Source organism: Trematomus bernacchii, unplaced genomic scaffold (assembly GCF_902827165.1).
Source record: "Trematomus bernacchii unplaced genomic scaffold, fTreBer1.1, whole genome shotgun sequence".
In the NCBI taxonomy this organism is placed as follows: Eukaryota; Metazoa; Chordata; class Actinopteri; order Perciformes; family Nototheniidae; genus Trematomus; species Trematomus bernacchii.
Window position 1 is genome coordinate 10,765,953 of NW_022988098.1, and position 18,103 is coordinate 10,784,055.

General features: G+C 39.9%; 1 protein-coding gene across 1 annotated transcript in view; it reads right to left on the bottom strand.

Moving 5' to 3' along the window:
* The window catches only part of LOC117475663 (nuclear factor 7, brain-like), an 863,632-nt gene extending 849,769 nt beyond the window's left edge, over positions 1-13,863 (bottom strand). The window contains exon 1 of the mRNA XM_034121990.1: positions 13,720-13,863. The gene's annotated coding sequence lies outside the window, so the exon portion shown is untranslated. The remainder of the gene's footprint in view (positions 1-13,719) is intronic.
* Positions 13,864-18,103: the final 4,240 nt, after the last annotated feature.

An 18,103-nucleotide genomic window follows, 5' to 3' on the forward strand; every position in this document is an offset into this window, starting at 1 on the left:
TGTACCGACGCCATTATAAGACTGATGTTCCGAGAGCGAGCCGAAAAAAGCACTGTTAGACATGGGCGGAGCCTCTCTGGTGGTTGACTAATCAGAACAGAGTGGCCGAGCTGACCAATTGGAGCACACTAGGCTCACAGGGAGGGGGGGGCAAGAGCTCCAACGAGTCGTTTAGTGGAGAGAGTGAATACTGCTGAATACACATACTTTACAGAGATGCTGAATGCGAAACCAATGTGAGTTTGGAAAATTGCACAGTATAAATCTATTTTAGTATACCTCAACAATGGAATTATGAATGACTGGATGACTGGGGCCTACCTGACTGTCAGCCTTCCATCTGTGCACAAACTTATCTCGTGCCCTCATTGGTCATGTGCGTGTTCGTGTGTGTTGGAGGAGGGGCTCTGTAAGGAAGTGGCAGATTTTTTCCGGCTGTGTATTTTCAAATTCTAGGGCACTCAAGCCGGTTTCTCCAAAATGACCTACCCCACCTTTAAAAGACTACTTTTATTGAATGAGAGTTTTACCTAGCAAAATGAGCCTGGGGTGGTGGGAAGGGAGAACTGGGCCTCGGCATCAGCAGGAGTTGTAGTCGTCTATGAGTATTAGAATTTAGATGAACAAAGGCATAGAAAAACCCTGAAATATGTACTGACACTAAGCTACAACCCTCGATTTTGTAAGTAGTAGTAGTAAATACATACGTATATACAATATACAACAATACGCATAGTGCAATTAGCAGTACCAGTAATAAAATAACTGAATAAATAACTAAGCTGAAGAGTGAATAAAGTGATATGTGAAAAATAAAATTACAGTGAAATTAAATGACAGTGCGTTCCTCACCACTGCGATCTGGCTCCTCTGTCCTCGTGTCTTTTGGGTCTGATTCCTCACTACTGATGTCTGCCTCTCTGCATGGGCCCTCTCTCCTTATTTCTTCTGCCTCAGTCACCACTGCTATCTGGCTCCTCTGTCCTCTTGACTTGTGGTTCTGCAGGCTTAGTTCGACCTATGAATTTCAACAATGCTCCTGTAAAATATATAGATATAGTATTATGGGTCAACATTAAAATAACATACATTGGAGAGCAAAATGTGAAATTCCATTGACTGTAGGCTACATATTATCCACACAATTGTCAGCAGGGGCAATAACAACTAAAATGTGAACTAACTTGAATGCATTAGTCCACAACACATAGCCTAACTAATGTTAGCCTACATATTTACTAACATCAATACACATAGACTAACTGTGGTTACATTACTTAACTAGCTCATCATCTTCACCAGTCAGAAAATGTCCGTTAGCCGTGAGGCAAATTTCCGCAATGTTAAACTCCATTGACTTATGCTAAAATGTTAGCGATCTAAAGGTCCGTTATTTTTGGCTGTTTTGGGTCGACTTCAGTTGACTGTAACATCGAAAATCTTCTAAATTGAATGTTCACAAAGCTGCGGACCGGTTATACACTTATACACGAGGGAACTAACATAGCTAATTTAACTAACGTTAGCTAATGTAGCTGTTGTAGTGCTGAGAGACGGGACATACGGATTAAGCAACTAGACTACTTGTAGTGTACATGCAGAATTATTTCAATTTAAAATTGTTTTAAATGCTCACACACATACCTGACTCTCGTGCTGTATTTTCCTCTCGTTTCTTTTTAATTTTCCGTTTCGAAGCACCTGATGAATGCTTTCTCTTTGACAGCGCCATCATCAACAGACAGAGGCGGCAACGCAGATTTGAATCTGCCAATCAGATCAATCTATTGCTGGAGAGGGGGGGGGGCCTCCCCGAAATCTGTGAGATTGATTGGTGATGATCACTGGCACGTAATGTGTCCAATGAGAACGTTAACACGTTTTAGAGAGTTATACAAAATATTTGTTTAGCAAAGACGGAGGTCAGCCACTGTCAGCCGGAAGTGGCGCATTCGATTACTTTTTGGGCTGTCTGCCGTGGATGGGCTGCATTCCACTCCAAATAGCCGGTGGGCCATAACCAGAATCCAAACGCAAGCTGTTTTATGGATTCTCATTTAATTTCCAAGAATATCTCAGTACTGGGTTATTTCCAATTTCAAAATAAACATATATATTAAACAAATAGAAATGAGAAGTAAGTATATTATAGTATATTCAAGAATGAAAAAATATGTGCATATATATATATGCATATATATATATGCGTGCATATATGCATATATATATGCGTGCATATATGCATATATATATGCGTGCATATATGCATATATATATATATGTGTATATATATATGCATATTTATATATGTGTATATATATGCATATTTATATATATATGCATATATATATATCCGTGCATATATGCATATATATATGCGTGCAGATATGCATATATATATATATATATGTGTATATATGCATATTTATATATATGTGTATATATATATATGCATATTTATATATATGCATATATATAAATATGCATGCATATATGCATATATATATATATGTGTGCATATATGTGTGTGTCTGTATATATTTATAAACTGTATATTATTTTCCATCATTCAATGGACAATGGAGTATTTGTACTTTTGTAATATATACCATCAAACATATGTTCATATATAAAGTGGGTAACTATACAAAACGAAGTGAGATAACTGTTTATGAATATCTGTTCAATTTTATGTAAACTTGTGTAACTCATGAAAGATAAATGAGTGTTTCAATAAAACTATTACATAAAAAAATGTATAGTGCAGTTTTTGTTTTCATTGCAATCATTTTTTTTTATATGTATCAATATATAGCCATACATGGTCCATGCATATATTGCAATATATTTAAAAATATATGGACTACTTTCCCATATATGGAAATGTATGATCCAGTATATTGTATTATATTTACCAATATATGACATAGGACTGTGATGACCGTTGCTAAGGAATGTGATGACCGTTGCTAAGGAGGATCAAGAAAGAGAAAGGAAATAGAGTGGCGAAGTCACGCCCACTTACTTCCGGGTAATGGGACCTTATTTCGGAAAAATTATGCATTGAAGTCAATGGGGAGAGAAAACCTATCTTTCGATCCCGTTTGAATTGTGCCATGAATTACACATATGATGTTTGTCAATCTTAAAAATCATTTCCATGTCAAAAAAGTCACAGTTTGTCGTAAAACTGTTGAAATATAAGACTATGAAAAATACGCAACTAGAAAGACTACAAATCCCAGAGTCGCGTAAGTGATGTCACAATTGAGACACTACGATATACGTATAATACCGTATATATACGATCAGCGCCATATAGATAGAATCTATCTATATGGCGCTGGCTAAGATAAGATAACTTTCACAAGATGCCTGTGTGCTTAGTACCAGGTTGTTATTATACCAGCAATGGGTCTTGCTCGTTCTTTCGCTTCCCGTCTGATGAAAGAGGAGTGTGTGGATCAAGCTAGCTAGTAGCTAGCACGTTAGTTAGCATTACAGCCTTGTCATTTGTATTAGCCTTAACATGAAGTAACATTAAGTAACCCAAAATGTTAAACAGTAAGAGTAGTAGTCATATTTCGTGAACCCTTTGAAGAGTACTGTCACCAGTGTGATCATTCTATAATACACCATTTAAGCCCGGGGGAGAAATGCTAACGCTAACGCTAGCGATCTTCTCTACTTCATGCTATCTGCACAAATGGTTGACATTAAACATTAAAACGACCAGGCAGTTCAGAGAGAATCAAAGGAAGGCAGGCAGGCAGCTTTGCATGACATTCTTCAGGACGTGTTTCATTGTGGTGATAGTGAGGGTAGTCTATCGTTGTGTTGACAAGACAGTAGTGACGGCCATCTTGGTGACGTGTGTTGTTGACCAGAGATGTAGTTCATTGAGCGTTTCACACAAACAAATGTGTTACTTCACAGTTTTACGACACATTTTTTTTTTTTTGACTTGCAAAATTATCTTTTAAATTGACAAACATCATATGTGTAATTCGTGGCACAATTCAAACGGGATCGAAAGATAATCTTTCTCTCTCCATTGACTTCAATACATAATTTTTCCGAAATAAGGTCCCATGGAGGTCCACCGGAAGGGGAGGGACTTCGCCACTCTATTAGGTTACAATTAAAAAAAATCTTAATAATGAAAATGTTTCCACACAAATCATAATATTTTGCAAATTATTTGGCGGCAAATATTGAATTTACATTTACACCCTTTAACATTTTATTTGGGCTTTTAGATGAAGACCGCACACAGTTAATAAATACAACTATTTTTCTGGCTAAAATACATATTTTTAAAAGTCAATCAAGGAGTAATCTTAATTTAAGGAGTTTGAAGAGTAGATTATCAGTGGCTCAACATGCCATGAAATGGGAAATAATGAGCTCTAACGAAGAGTGGAATTAATGGAACAATAAATATGCTGCCATGTTGTGTTTTTGGTGGTTTTTGGTTTTCAACCTATTTCTGTTTGTGAAATGTTGAAGTGATCCTATTTCTCCTGTTTTTTTTCTGTTTTTGTCTGAGATGGGAATGTCATCTCCTATATGTTATTATGTCCATGTTTGTGTCTTTAGCCTGTAAAAAAAAATAAAAAAAATAATGTGATGGCCCACTTGCAATGCCTTCGCGGACAACTAGGGGGCCGCGGCCCACAGGTTGGGAACCGCTGCTCTATAGAGTGCCACAGTGACGCGTCCTAAAACCCGGAAGTAAGCTGCGCATGGGTTCCTTCGACTAAAAAGCAATGCAATTTCTGCATAGGATTTTGGAAAATAGCTCGAAATAAGGTCTGTGGTTGACACACATTTAAGAGACGGATCACGTTTTGTTCAGTCGGATAATTTCCACATCTACCCTACTTTTATAATTTTTGAATCATAAATCTAATCGATAGATATATGATCGGTAGATCTATGATTAGAAAATTATATTCCAGCCCGGTTTAGAGAAACGCGGATCTTGGGTCCTTAGCTTGAAAAAAATAAAAGAGGAGGCGGAGCTAATGCCTGATCAGAATTCTACCGGAGATAAAGTTCAATTCTGTTGTGATAAAACGCCATCCTGTTCTAAACCACATCAAGGATTATTTCTGAAACAGTATGGAGCTCAAATAATTTTTCTCTTGCGGGTTTACCACAAGGTGAGTTCCTTTTTTTATTTCCTGCTTTTTAAACACATGTGCTCTTCTGTACAGGTTAGTTCTGAGTGTTAGCGATGCTAATGTAAACAAATACTATATTACTTCCAAAACACGTCAGGCATTGTTTCTGATAGCAACTCTCTGTGGGTCCACCATCCGAAATTACGTAATATCGGCAGCAAATCTGTATCCGCTCGTTGTACCCCCGTTTTTAAAAGATGTGGTACGGAGGAAAAGAGAAAGGGTTTCATTTTCTGACGCTGCGTGAGTTCCCCGACACACCGGGGACACATATTTATGTATAAAAGACATAAAAAAGTGCATTTTGCATGATAGGTCAACTTTAAGGTTTTTGAAGAGTAGATTAGAAATTGAATTTATTTTGGAAAAAATTATTGCTACAAAAAATCAAAGGGTGGCTCAACACGCCATGAAATGGGAAATAATTATCTCTAACGAAGAGTGGGAATGAGGGAACAATAAATATGCTTGCCAGGTTGTTTTTGGTGGTATTTGGTTGTCAACCTATTTTTGTTTGTGAAATGTTGAAGTGACCTACTGACTGTATCTTTATTTCTTCTGTTTTTGTTTTGTTTTTGTCTGAGATGGGAATGTCATCTCCTATATGTTATTGTTAAGTCCATGTTTGTGTCTTTAGCCTGTACAAAATAATTTTAAAAATGTGGTAGTTAGTATCTACCATAAGTGCAGTTAGTTCAAAAATATGCAGCATCACTTGAAGTCAGTCTATTCTTTTCGGGAGCAACAGGGAATGTCTCAAAGATACGTCAATCAAGTGGCACCTGCTAACGGGGTGGTGGATGATAGGCTTACATCTAAAAACTCTATTAAAAAAAAACATTATTTTTCTTTTTTTTTACTTTTCTTTCTCCTACTTTTTTTTTTAACGGTGCGCGATCTACCCGCTCCACACTCGATCGACTGGTTGGTGACCACTGCTCTAGGCCATCCCGAAATCATCTTCAGAGATTTTAAAGATCCATCCGAGCTATTTTGGGTTAATCAGAGCCACAGTAGACACCCCGAGGGGTCTATACTTTCTAGTGCTGCCTTACGTAACATCAGCGGGTAAGCTCGTGTTTACCCTCTGTCGTACATGCGCTGAGCTTAACAACCAAGGGTCCCTGCATGCATAGCGATGAGGATAGAGCATTGACAGGAGTTTGGGTAACTACAGACTTTCTTCATCCTCCCCTGTGTCTCTAAGATAGCTGAGAAATGGGTGTCAAAACTCACCAAACATTTAGACAAAGTTTTCGCTCCACTCCACCCTATGCAGTTTGGTTTTCGTGCTCACCACTCCACTAAGACAGCTAACTGTGTCTTTGTGGAAAAGGTTTAAATGTATGTTGGACACGAGCCCATTTGTAGGTGCTGTCTTCCTTGATCTCAGGAAGGCATTTGACACCGTTGACCACCAAGTGCTCCTTACAAAGCTGACTTATTTCAATTTTTCGGCAGTTTCAATACATTGGTTCAAGTCTTACTTATCAAACAGAAAACAGTGTGTTTTGGTCAACGGTGCCAAATCTCCCTACCTTGTCAACCCTGTTGGGGTTCCACAAGGTTCCATTCTTGGACCGTTACTTTTTTCACTGTACATTAATGACTTGCCTAATGTATGTCCTGAGTTGAATGTGCAAATGTATGCCGATGATGCGGTCATGTTTATACACGGGAAAACACTGAAATAATCTCATATTGTCTCTCAAAGGCATTGGACAAGGTTCAACACTGGCTGAACAACATTTGCTTACAGTTACACGTAAAAAAAAACAGTATGCATGATGTTCTGTAAATGACCAGTCAAAATCAAAGGATCCAACTTGTTTTTAAACGAAGCAGGAATAGAACTATCTCTGTGTCCTACAGGAAGCTGATTCCACCATACAGGAGTTTCTGGTGTTCTGGACCAGAAAGAAGGGGCCAGATGCTGCTGAATGTCGTCAGCTGTCAAAGGAAACCCTTGCACTGATCCAGCAGTGGGATCGGATTGTGGAGCAAGATGGGGTGCTTAATCGCAAAGTCTTCTCCCCCGATGGTGATGAAGTTCTCCAGCTGTCATTGAAGAGTCAGGTTTTGCATCAGCTGCACCATGAACATGGACATCAGGGTGTGAAACGGACTGTCAACTTGGTTTGGCGGAGGTGTTACTGGCCAGGCATGCAGCAAGATGTGAAGCGCTGGTGCCAAGAGTGTGAAAGGACACCCAGCCCTCGACCCGGACGTACATGGGCCACCTCCTTGCTGCACGCCCAAACCAAATTCTGGCTGTGGATTTCACAATACTGGAGCCATCCAAGAACGAGATGGAGAATGTGCTTGTGATGACAGATGTCTTCTCGAAGTATACCCAGGCCATCCCCACCCACGATCAATGGGCATCCACTGTGGCTACACTGCCACTGTTTAAATGCAGGCAGCAGAGTCACTGCTGTTAGCAGGGTCTCAGAGACCCATAGACCCAGGGCACATCATTCCCATGTATTACCCAGAGAACAGGGCTCTGATCAGGGCTAAAGTAGTGTTATCAACTGGTGAATCTGTTTAAATGCAGGCAGCAGAGTCACTGCTGTTAGCAGGGTCTCAGAGACCCAAAGGACGGACTAGAGACCTCCAGCATGTGTCCCTAAAATGGGCACTCTGTTTATTTCATACTTCCAGGAGAGAGAACGGGTAAATCCCCTCTATTTGTCCCCTCACAGACCCCCAAAGGACGGACTAGAGACCTCCAACATGTGTCCCTAAAATGGGCACTCTGTTTATTTCATACTTCCAGGAGAGAGAATGGGTAAATCCCCTCTATTTGTCCCCTCACAGACCCCCAAAGGACGGACTAGAGACCTCCAACATGTGTCCCTAAAATGGGCACTCTGTTTATTTCATACTTCCAGGAGAGAGAACGGGAAAATCACCTCTCTGTGGCGGCTCACAGAGCCCCGAAGGATGGCATGAAGACCTCCAGCATGTGTCCCTGACATGCACACCTCCATAACCTTGCACACCATGAGTCCCTGGGCCCCCGCAGTTAAGCACTCCCCCACGGATTAAACCCAGATATTCACACCCTCCAGAACCTCGTGCCCCTGGTAAGACTAACAAGGGGGTGGATTTTGTGGTGGTCTACCGTCCGTCCTTAAGCATCCAACTGCGGACTCCTGACCCCCAGACACTCAGACACTTTTCAAAGTTTTAGGTTTCCAGGGGCACGCTTGTCTGGCAGTCATGCATATGGGGGTTTTGTCCGAGGCAGTGTGCTTAAGTCTGGGTCCCCGGGCACTCACGGAGCGCCGGGGACAGCGCCTCACCGGTGCTGATGGAAAACATCCATGTTGGTGCCCCTGGGAAGCATACAGTGGGGTAAAATAGAGTGTTTACCCAGAAACTGCTGAATCTGTTTAAATGCAGGCAGCAGAGTCACTGCTGTTAGCAGGGTCTGAGACTCACAGACACCCAGGGCGCAGCACCTCACTGTCTTACCCAGAGAACAGAGAACACCTGGCTTTGCAACCCAGGAATAAGTGTTTCAAACGTGGGTAGAAGTGGTGTGAATATAGACAGAGTGTACCCAGAGAGCAGCATGCAGCACCTGGCTTTGCAACCCAGGAATACGTGTTTGAAACGTGGGTAGAGAGCTCCATGCAGCACCTGGCTTTTACACCCAGGAATAAGTGTTCCAATAAGCATCCATGTTGGTGCTCCTGGGAAGCATACAGTGGGGTAAAATAGAGTGTTTAACCAGAAACTGCTGAATCTGTTTAAATGCAGGCAGCAGAGTCACTGCTGTTAGCAGGGTCTGAGACTCACAGACACCCAGGGCGCAGCACCTCGCTGTCTTACCCAGAGAACAGGGTTCTGATCAGCGGTAAAGTCTTGTTAGAAACTGCTGAATCTGCCGATTGCACCCCCCCCATCGCGGGCACCTCTCATGCATAGCTTTGCTTATGAAGAACCAGGCCGACAGACTCATATCCGAGGCATCAATTCATAATACTCACCCAGCTGCCCCGACCAAGAGAGGGCTTAGGGTGCCCCGGAACCAGGCAGCACCCCAGCAGGAAACGGGTTTTATGGTCAAAGGAGGAGAGAGTAATAGAACCGGGGTAAAGCAAAGAAAGGGTCAAACAATAGTGACTTGTGAGGCGGCCAGAGAGTCTGTCATCTCTCGGTCCTATCCTCCAGGCAACGCGGTGGCCAGAACTGGGTCAGACTGAGCAAAAAGTTAAAAAAATGAGTTCAAATTCATCCATCAAAAAATGCATGAAAATGAAATAAAGTATCCCAAAATAGTGCCTCATAATGCAGGTAGAGTCCCCTGTCAACTCCCCTTACATTCCTCCAGAGTCACATGTTCAAACTTAAAGTTGTTTGAGAACCAGGCAAAAGGGGTGAAAATGTAAAAAAGTATCCCAAAATAGTGCCTCATAATGCGGGTAGAGTCGCCTGTCAACTCCCCTTACATGTATTCAGATGCACATTTTTACTCTGCATTGTTGTCTAAGAAAACATATGCCTGTAAGTGTTTCTATGCTCTGTTGTTTCAACATTGTTAATGAAGAGTATGTGTGAGGGATACATTGTTAAATGGTGGAAATATTGCTGTGAATTCATAGTTGCAATGACGTATGCTAACCGCTAGCCTTTCAATGTAATTTCCCATAGGGGTTAGCATGAAGCTAACGCATCGTTTATTATATGGTTGTTAAGACACGCAGGAAATGTATGATATGTTAAATGATTGCTATGCTTGAAATGAATGTACATTTTCTTGTGTGTCCAATTGTACAGTGCTTTCTGGGTAAAACTTTAAAACAGAACTTCTGAAGCAGAGTTTTCTTCCTGTTGTCTGTCTGCAGCTACGGGAACGGGGGCAGAATAGTGTTATTTAAAAGTGTCTACTGTTCCATGTTTTGTAGTAGCCTTAGTGTAAAACTGTTTTATTATTTATATATAAGAATTGCATTTGATGATACTTAATAATTGTATTTAAATATTACCCACATATTTATTAAATGAAAGATAAGAATAGCAAGTAAAAACAACCTGAAAAGCCAAATATTTTTTACTGGAGATTTGTAATAAGATGCAAATGTGCCTTTAGTAACAAACACTTCTTAACTGTAAGTAGAAGCTACTTGAAATATACGTTGTTAAATTTACTTTTTCAGTGTATGCTGCTCTTGCTCTCTTGCACTTTTTGCATATCATGTATTTGTTTTTGCTATGTTTATAAATGTCATTTTCTTAAATGTTTTATGTGAGGGACTGCGGATGGAAAGTAGCTCAAAGCTAAATCTGGCATATTTACTCTTGATGCATTTACTGTTTTAAGTGTTCATTAATGTGCAATGTCCCTGCCAAATAAACGATACAAAAAATATATATATTAGGCTGTGTGCTTCTGCCTGCTGGGCCTTATTGATTTTGTTTAAGAATACCCATGCAGCAGCCCTGTTATTATAACAGATTCCGGAACAGGCATGTATGAAGAAAGTATCAAATTATTAAATTCAACCTGCAACATTTTAAAACAAATTAGACCCTTCTTAACATGTCAATGCTGCAAAGTCATACCTCCACTGTATGATTCTATCCCATATTGACTACTGTATTACAAACTGGTCGTTTGCTTGTGCCACAAACCTTAAACCAATAGAACAGCTGTACAAGAGAGCTATCAAGGTTTTTGTAAAATTTGTAAAATGAAAATAACCTTCAGAGCAGGGTTTTTTTTTTTGGTAACCACTCAGGATTTATTGTCAGAGGTGGGAGAAGTTCAGATCTTGTACTTGAGTAAAAGTACCAGAGTGTAGGAATCTTGCTCTCTTGCACTTTTTGCATATCATGTATTTGTTTTTGCTATGTGTATAATTGTCATGTTCTTAAATGTTTTATGTGAGGGACTGCGGATGGAAAGTAGCTCAAAGCTAAATCCGGCATATTTACGCTTGACACATTTAATTGTTTTAAGTGTTCATTAATGTGCAATGCCCCTGCCATATAAACAATTACAATAAGTTCAACAAGGCCTTACACATGGGTTACAAGCCGACCAAGATCACAGAGCTGTGGCATTTTGAAAAGCAAAGTAACAGCATTTTTGTTGATTATATGCACACATTTTTGAAGGGCAAACAAGAAGCATCAGGCTACCCCTCAGAGGCAACAGATGATGAGAGCAGACAAAAGTATGTGGCTGACTACCATGCTAATCAAGGCATCTTGCTGGATACAGATACAATCAAATCAAATCCAGCCAAAAGACGAGTGTCAAAACTATGTCTCAACAGTTTCTGGGTTAAATTTGCTCAAAGAAGCAATCTGACTCAGACTAAAATCGTCACTAAACCTGAATAATTTCTTAACCTCTTGTTTTCAGCTAAACATAAGGTTAAGTACTTCTCATTCCTCAACGACAGGACGGCTCTTGTACACTGGTATTATGGTGATGATTGTCTTTCCCCTCCCAACAAGGTAGATAACATCTTCATAGCCGCATTCACCACGGCCTACGGCCGGCTGAAGCGGTACAGTGAATTGGAAAAATTGCAACACAGGGTTTTCTATTATGACACAGATAGTATCAGGAACAACCACAACCTGCAGTGAAACAACAACGTAGTGCATTGTTCTATGTTTTGGTTCATATTTGTTTCTGTTTTTCACAAACCAACAATTTCCATCTTTTGATGAGTGTCTGATGACCCATTGATCTTGTATTTTTATTGTTTAATTACTTTATTAACTTAAAGAAATCCCCTTTGAAGTTGTGTGAGACTGTCTGCAGCAAAATGTTAACTGTTCTAGACATCACATCCTTCTCCCCCCCTCCCCCTCGCCCCTTTTCCTCTTTCCCCTTGATTATGTTTTATTGTTTTGTCAGAACAGGGCGCCTAGATCTGGGGGGGCGCTGCGCTGGTTGCTCTGGGAGGGAAAAAAATATGTTTTGACCGTTGGTGCTCATCCTAATTTTCAGCCTAGATGTAACAATATTCATAATTAAGTCAAGGTAACACCCTTTTCACCCCGGTTACACGTTTCATTTGCCCTGTACGATGGGCGCTGTAAGTGATGAAAATGGGGGATGTTGGCTTATCAGGCGCCCGCAGCTCACAGCCAAAGTGCGAGTGAACATGGGAGCGAGCGAGGGAGAGAGAGAGGGCGCACGGGTACCGGCGCTGTTGTTATTAGCACCTGGTGCTAGCTGCGCTAACGGATATAAGAAGAAAAATGTTCTACAACAAGGGTGGAGGGAGAGTCCTCTCCTGTCAGACTAAGAGGCTCAGTGAGGTAAAGGACTCTCTGAGTGTTTAGGTAGTTAACTTTAGTCTAAGTTATCTCAGTGGGTCTCAAAGGTTTTGATCATAATTTATGTAAACAAATATTTCCAAGGTACACCTTTATAATTATTGGGATAAACAGGTTTGAAATCATTCCAGTGTATACTATAGGACAGTAAACCAAAAATATCGTTTAAAACTGGAGAGATAAAAAAATATGCACGAATAAATAAATGTTAACTAGGTAAAATAAGATATGAATGAACAACAAAAACAAAATAAGTTACATGTATTTGTTATTGGCTATGGGTTGTTGGTTATTTTCATATACTTATTTGATTATTAAAATGTAAACCGATCTTTTTCATATGGGTGTTTAGAGTTGTACCCCCTAGATCTAGTCTCTAGTAATTGTGTGCTCAAAGTGCACCAGATTAAAGCATTTTACTTTAAAATGTTCAAACGTTTTTTCTGAATACATTTGAAGCCTTTTTGATGTATATTACCTATGTCAATACGTTTCTGTTTTTGTAGTGTATTTGTCTTTTGTAGAGATTTTTCATTTATTCTTTATATATTCCATAAGGCTAAAGAGCTAAAATCTCGCCTAGGGCAGCAAATTGTCTAGAACCGGCCCTGATTATCTGAATCCAGTGGCTAGTTGGAATAGATAATCAACAAAGTTTCCATTTTGCAGCAACAGCGCAAAATGTTTCTACAATAATTTGTCTCTAATAAGTAAAGCGAACGCGCCAGCAAGACGACACTTCACCTGGCCTCCAGGTTGAGGGATTTTGAAATGTTTTTTGCACAGAAAAAATCCAAGCGCAGAGCAGAAATCTGAGAGCAGACATTTGACAAGCGCAGTCATCGCACAGAAGAAGCCTGAGTGCGAGGAGAAGGTTTTAAACTGGAAAACAGGAAATCTGTGCAAGCAGCAATATATCTGAGTGCATGCGTACAGTTTGAGCAGAAGCAGAGCAAATCTAAGCGCAAGGACAGGGTTTGACTGAAAGAAATACAAAATCTGAACGTGAAGGGGGGTAGTTGGGTTTGGTGCCTTGCTCAAGGACACATCAGCAGTGCCTACAAGGCGAACTGGCACCTCTCCAGCTACATTAGATTAGATAAGATTTGATCAAACGTTATTGTCATTGCACAAAGTACAACAAAATGCAGTTTGCAACCAACTTTTATTTTATCTTTTAGCAGGTTTTAACAGGTATTTGAGTGATGTTAGGAGTCAGACTCACCTTCAGGGGGTGGAGGGTCAGCAGGTTGAAGCAGCAGTGTTGTAGTTTCCACTTTTCTCTCCTGTAGCTGAACTCAGAGGAAGTTGTTAGTTTGGTCTGAAGGTGAATCTGATCGTCTGTTTTTCAGTCCGTCTGTCTCTCTGCAGTGAGTCAGGGGAGCTCTGTCAGACCTCCTCTGCTGAACTCTGTTTCCTCTGATGTAACTCAGGGAGTGTCTCAGTCCAAAGTGCTGATTTATTGCTGGATTAAAGGATGAAGTGAGTTTTGAGTTAAAATATAAACTGATTTATTGTATGTAAAATTGTAGATGAAGTAGGCTCACGTAGTGTTTCACAAACCAAACTCAACTATCTGTCAAGTCTATGGCACATCAGTTCAAAAATATGAACTAATTTAGCTATTAACATATCCACACTTAAACATGTACTTTTGTATATCTTGTTAAATGTTTTTTTTTACCTTTTTTACAGCTGGTTTGTTTAGCACAACATTTTGTGAACTTTATAGCAACAAGCAGAGCAAGAAGTATAAAATCTCCCAAAAAAACTCCACCAAAGACCAATGATATCCGCCTTTCCTCAAACAGTTTATCTGAAATAAATTACAAAAACAAATGTGACATAATATTAGTGATATAGTGTAGCACACATTATACAGCGGGCGGCGTAGGCGGGCGGCGTAGGCGGGCGGCGTAGGCGACGTAAAAGTTGGGACGCCTTCGGTATGCGTTCTTTGGTCTCAGGTGGGTGTGTAGCGGCCTTTAGTCTCACCTGACACAGTGATGTCATCTTGGATCCTGTGTCCGATCAGCTGCTGTGTGGCGACGCAGCGAAAGCGGTTGTCTGATGTCTTGCTCACAGTGATTTGGAGCGTCCTCCTCTCTTGCCCCTACACCAACGCAGCTCCCGTTCTAGCTCCGTGCTAGAGCTTTTCTGGTTCGGAACCGTTTTTTCTTTTCAACCCCCGTTTTGTTCACACCGCCCAGAGCCCGACTGGTGCTGCCGCTGCTGCGTCATGACGTCACCGTTTACGTCGCTGATTTACTCCCCAACGGCGTCACAACAACAACAATGGGGGACTGCGTCGGGTCGATAATCGTGTTGCTATTAATCATACGAACCCAGATTAAATTAAATAACTACTTCTCCAACCTTATACTTTTCTCCAGAGTTCCGTGGTTCATTGTTTATTAATGTGTTTCTGCAGTGCTGCTCGTCCACCGGAGTTTATTCTCCCTGCAGCGGCCGCTGTAAAGTATTCACTGTCTGACTGTCACACAAGCAGCTGATACATATCCCCAATTTCCCATAAGTGAATGTGTGTCAGTCTGAATTGACGCTGTTTGGCATCACAACGCTGTTATGAAAGTTTCTCTGGTATAAAATGGATGATGTTAGCATAGCAACCGAAGCTAAACTGACTATCTTGACTACTTGTTGCTATCCTATTGTGGCATAAGCCGTTTTCTACAGGCACATTTTACCGGCGTATTTTTCATTATGATTCTACTTGTGATAGTCGGACATGACAACCTGTGCAGCCCATGTATTGATTCCATCTGATAGCTGCTATAATACAAAACAACACGTCTGCCTGCTCTCCACAATGATCAATAACAGCGAACGGATGGTCAAAGTAAGGTACAAATAAACAGACTCACACGAAGCCTGGTTAGTGTTGCCTGACTTTATAAAGTGTGTTTTTTTATAAGTGTGTGGTTTCGTTCTAGTCACTTTGCTCAGCGCTACTGCTTGTTACAACTTTTATTTGCCGTACTCGCCATAAACTGTTAGCTCAGGTTAATCTCGCCCGCTTCCGACGTAAGCGTGACGTATGCGGTTCTTGCTTCAAGACCGACACTTTTTTCGTGCTTGATAAGATCCGGTTTTCGGGGAAAAGAGCCGGCTCCGCTGCGTTGTGAACAGGAAAAACCGGTGCTTATCAGGCTCTAGCTCCTAACCGGCCCTGGAACCGTGTTCAATCAATGTTTATTTATATAGCCCAATATCACAATTGTTACATTTGTCTCAGTGGACTTCACAGTTTGTACAGAATATCAGTATGATAATACGACAACCTCTGTCTTTAGACCCTCACATCGTACAAGGAAAAACTTCCAGAGAAAAACCCCACAGTTTAAAGGGGAACATGGGAGAAACCTCAGGGAGAGCAACAGAGGAGGGATCCCTCTCCAAGGACGGACAGACGTGCAATAGATGCCGTGTGTAAATCGAAGAGATAATACATTTCACAGCGTAGGTAGACCAAATGTTAGGAAATGCATGTGTCTATAATAAGAAGATGAATCCACGAGGATGTCAACAATCCTGTGGGAGCCATCAGGGAAGTAGTAGACTAACTGTGGTTACATTACTTAACTAGCTCATCATCTTCACCAGTCAGAAAATGTCCGTTAGCCGTGAGGCAAATTTCCGCAATGTTAAACTCCATTGACTTATGCTAAAATGTTAGCGATCTAAAGGTCCGTTATTTTTGGCTGTTTTGGGTCGACTTCAGTTGACTGTAACATCGAAAATCTTCTAAATTGAATGTTCACAAAGCTGCGGACCGGTTATACACTTATACACGAGGGAACTAACATAGCTAATTTAACTAACGTTAGCTAATGTAGCTGTTGTAGTGCTGAGAGACGGGACATACGGATTAAGCAACTAGACTACTTGTAGTGTACATGCAGAATTATTTCAATTTAAAATAGTTTTAAATGCTCACACACATACCTGACTCTCGTGCTGTATTTTCCTCTCGTTTCTTTTTAATTTTCCGTTTCGAAGCACCTGATGAATGCTTTCTCTTTGACAGCGCCATCATCAACAGACAGAGGCGGCAACGCAGATTTGAATCTGCCAATCAGATCAATCTATTGCTGGAGAGGGGGGGGGGCCTCCCCGAAATCTGTGAGATTGATTGGTGATGATCACTGGCACGTAATGTGTCCAATGAGAACGTTAACACGTTTTAGAGAGTTATACAAAATATTTGTTTAGCAAAGACGGAGGTCAGCCACTGTCAGCCGGAAGTGGCGCATTCGATTACTGTTTGGGCTGTCTGCCGTGGATGGGCTGCATTCCACTCCAAATAGCCGGTGGGCCATAACCAGAATCCAAACGCAAGCTGTTTTATGGATTCTCATTTAATTTCCAAGAATATCTCAGTACTGGGTTATTTCCAATTTCAAAATAAACATATATATTAAACAAATAGAAATGAGAAGTAAGTATATTATAGTATATTCAAGAATGAAAAAATATGTGCATATATATATATGCATATATATATATGCGTGCATATATGCATATATATATGCGTGCATATATGCATATATATATGCGTGCATATATGCATATATATATATATGTGTATATATATATGCATATTTATATATGTGTATATATATGCATATTTATATATATATGCATATATATATATCCGTGCATATATGCATATATATATGCGTGCAGATATGCATATATATATATATATATGTGTATATATGCATATTTATATATATGTGTATATATATATATGCATATTTATATATATGCATATATATAAATATGCATGCATATATGCATATATATATATATGTGTGCATATATGTGTGTGTCTGTATATATTTATAAACTGTATATTATTTTCCATCATTCAATGGACAATGGAGTATTTGTACTTTTGTAATATATACCATCAAACATATGTTCATATATAAAGTGGGTAACTATACAAAACGAAGTGAGATAACTGTTTATGAATATCTGTTCAATTTTATGTAAACTTGTGTAACTCATGAAAGATAAATGAGTGTTTCAATAAAACTATTACATAAAAAAATGTATAGTGCAGTTTTTGTTTTCATTGCAATCATTTTTTTTTATATGTATCAATATATAGCCATACATGGTCCATGCATATATTGCAATATATTTAAAAATATATGGACTACTTTCCCATATATGGAAATGTATGATCCAGTATATTGTATTATATTTACCAATATATGACATAGGACTGTGATGACCGTTGCTAAGGAATGTGATGACCGTTGCTAAGGAGGATCAAGAAAGAGAAAGGAAATAGAGTGGCGAAGTCACGCCCACTTACTTCCGGGTAATGGGACCTTATTTCGGAAAAATTATGCATTGAAGTCAATGGGGAGAGAAAACCTATCTTTCGATCCCGTTTGAATTGTGCCATGAATTACACATATGATGTTTGTCAATCTTAAAAAATCATTTCCATGTCAAAAAAGTCACAGTTTGTCGTAAAACTGTTGAAATATAAGACTATGAAAAATACGCAACTAGAAAGACTACAAATCCCAGAGTCGCGTAAGTGATGTCACAATTGAGACACTACGATATAC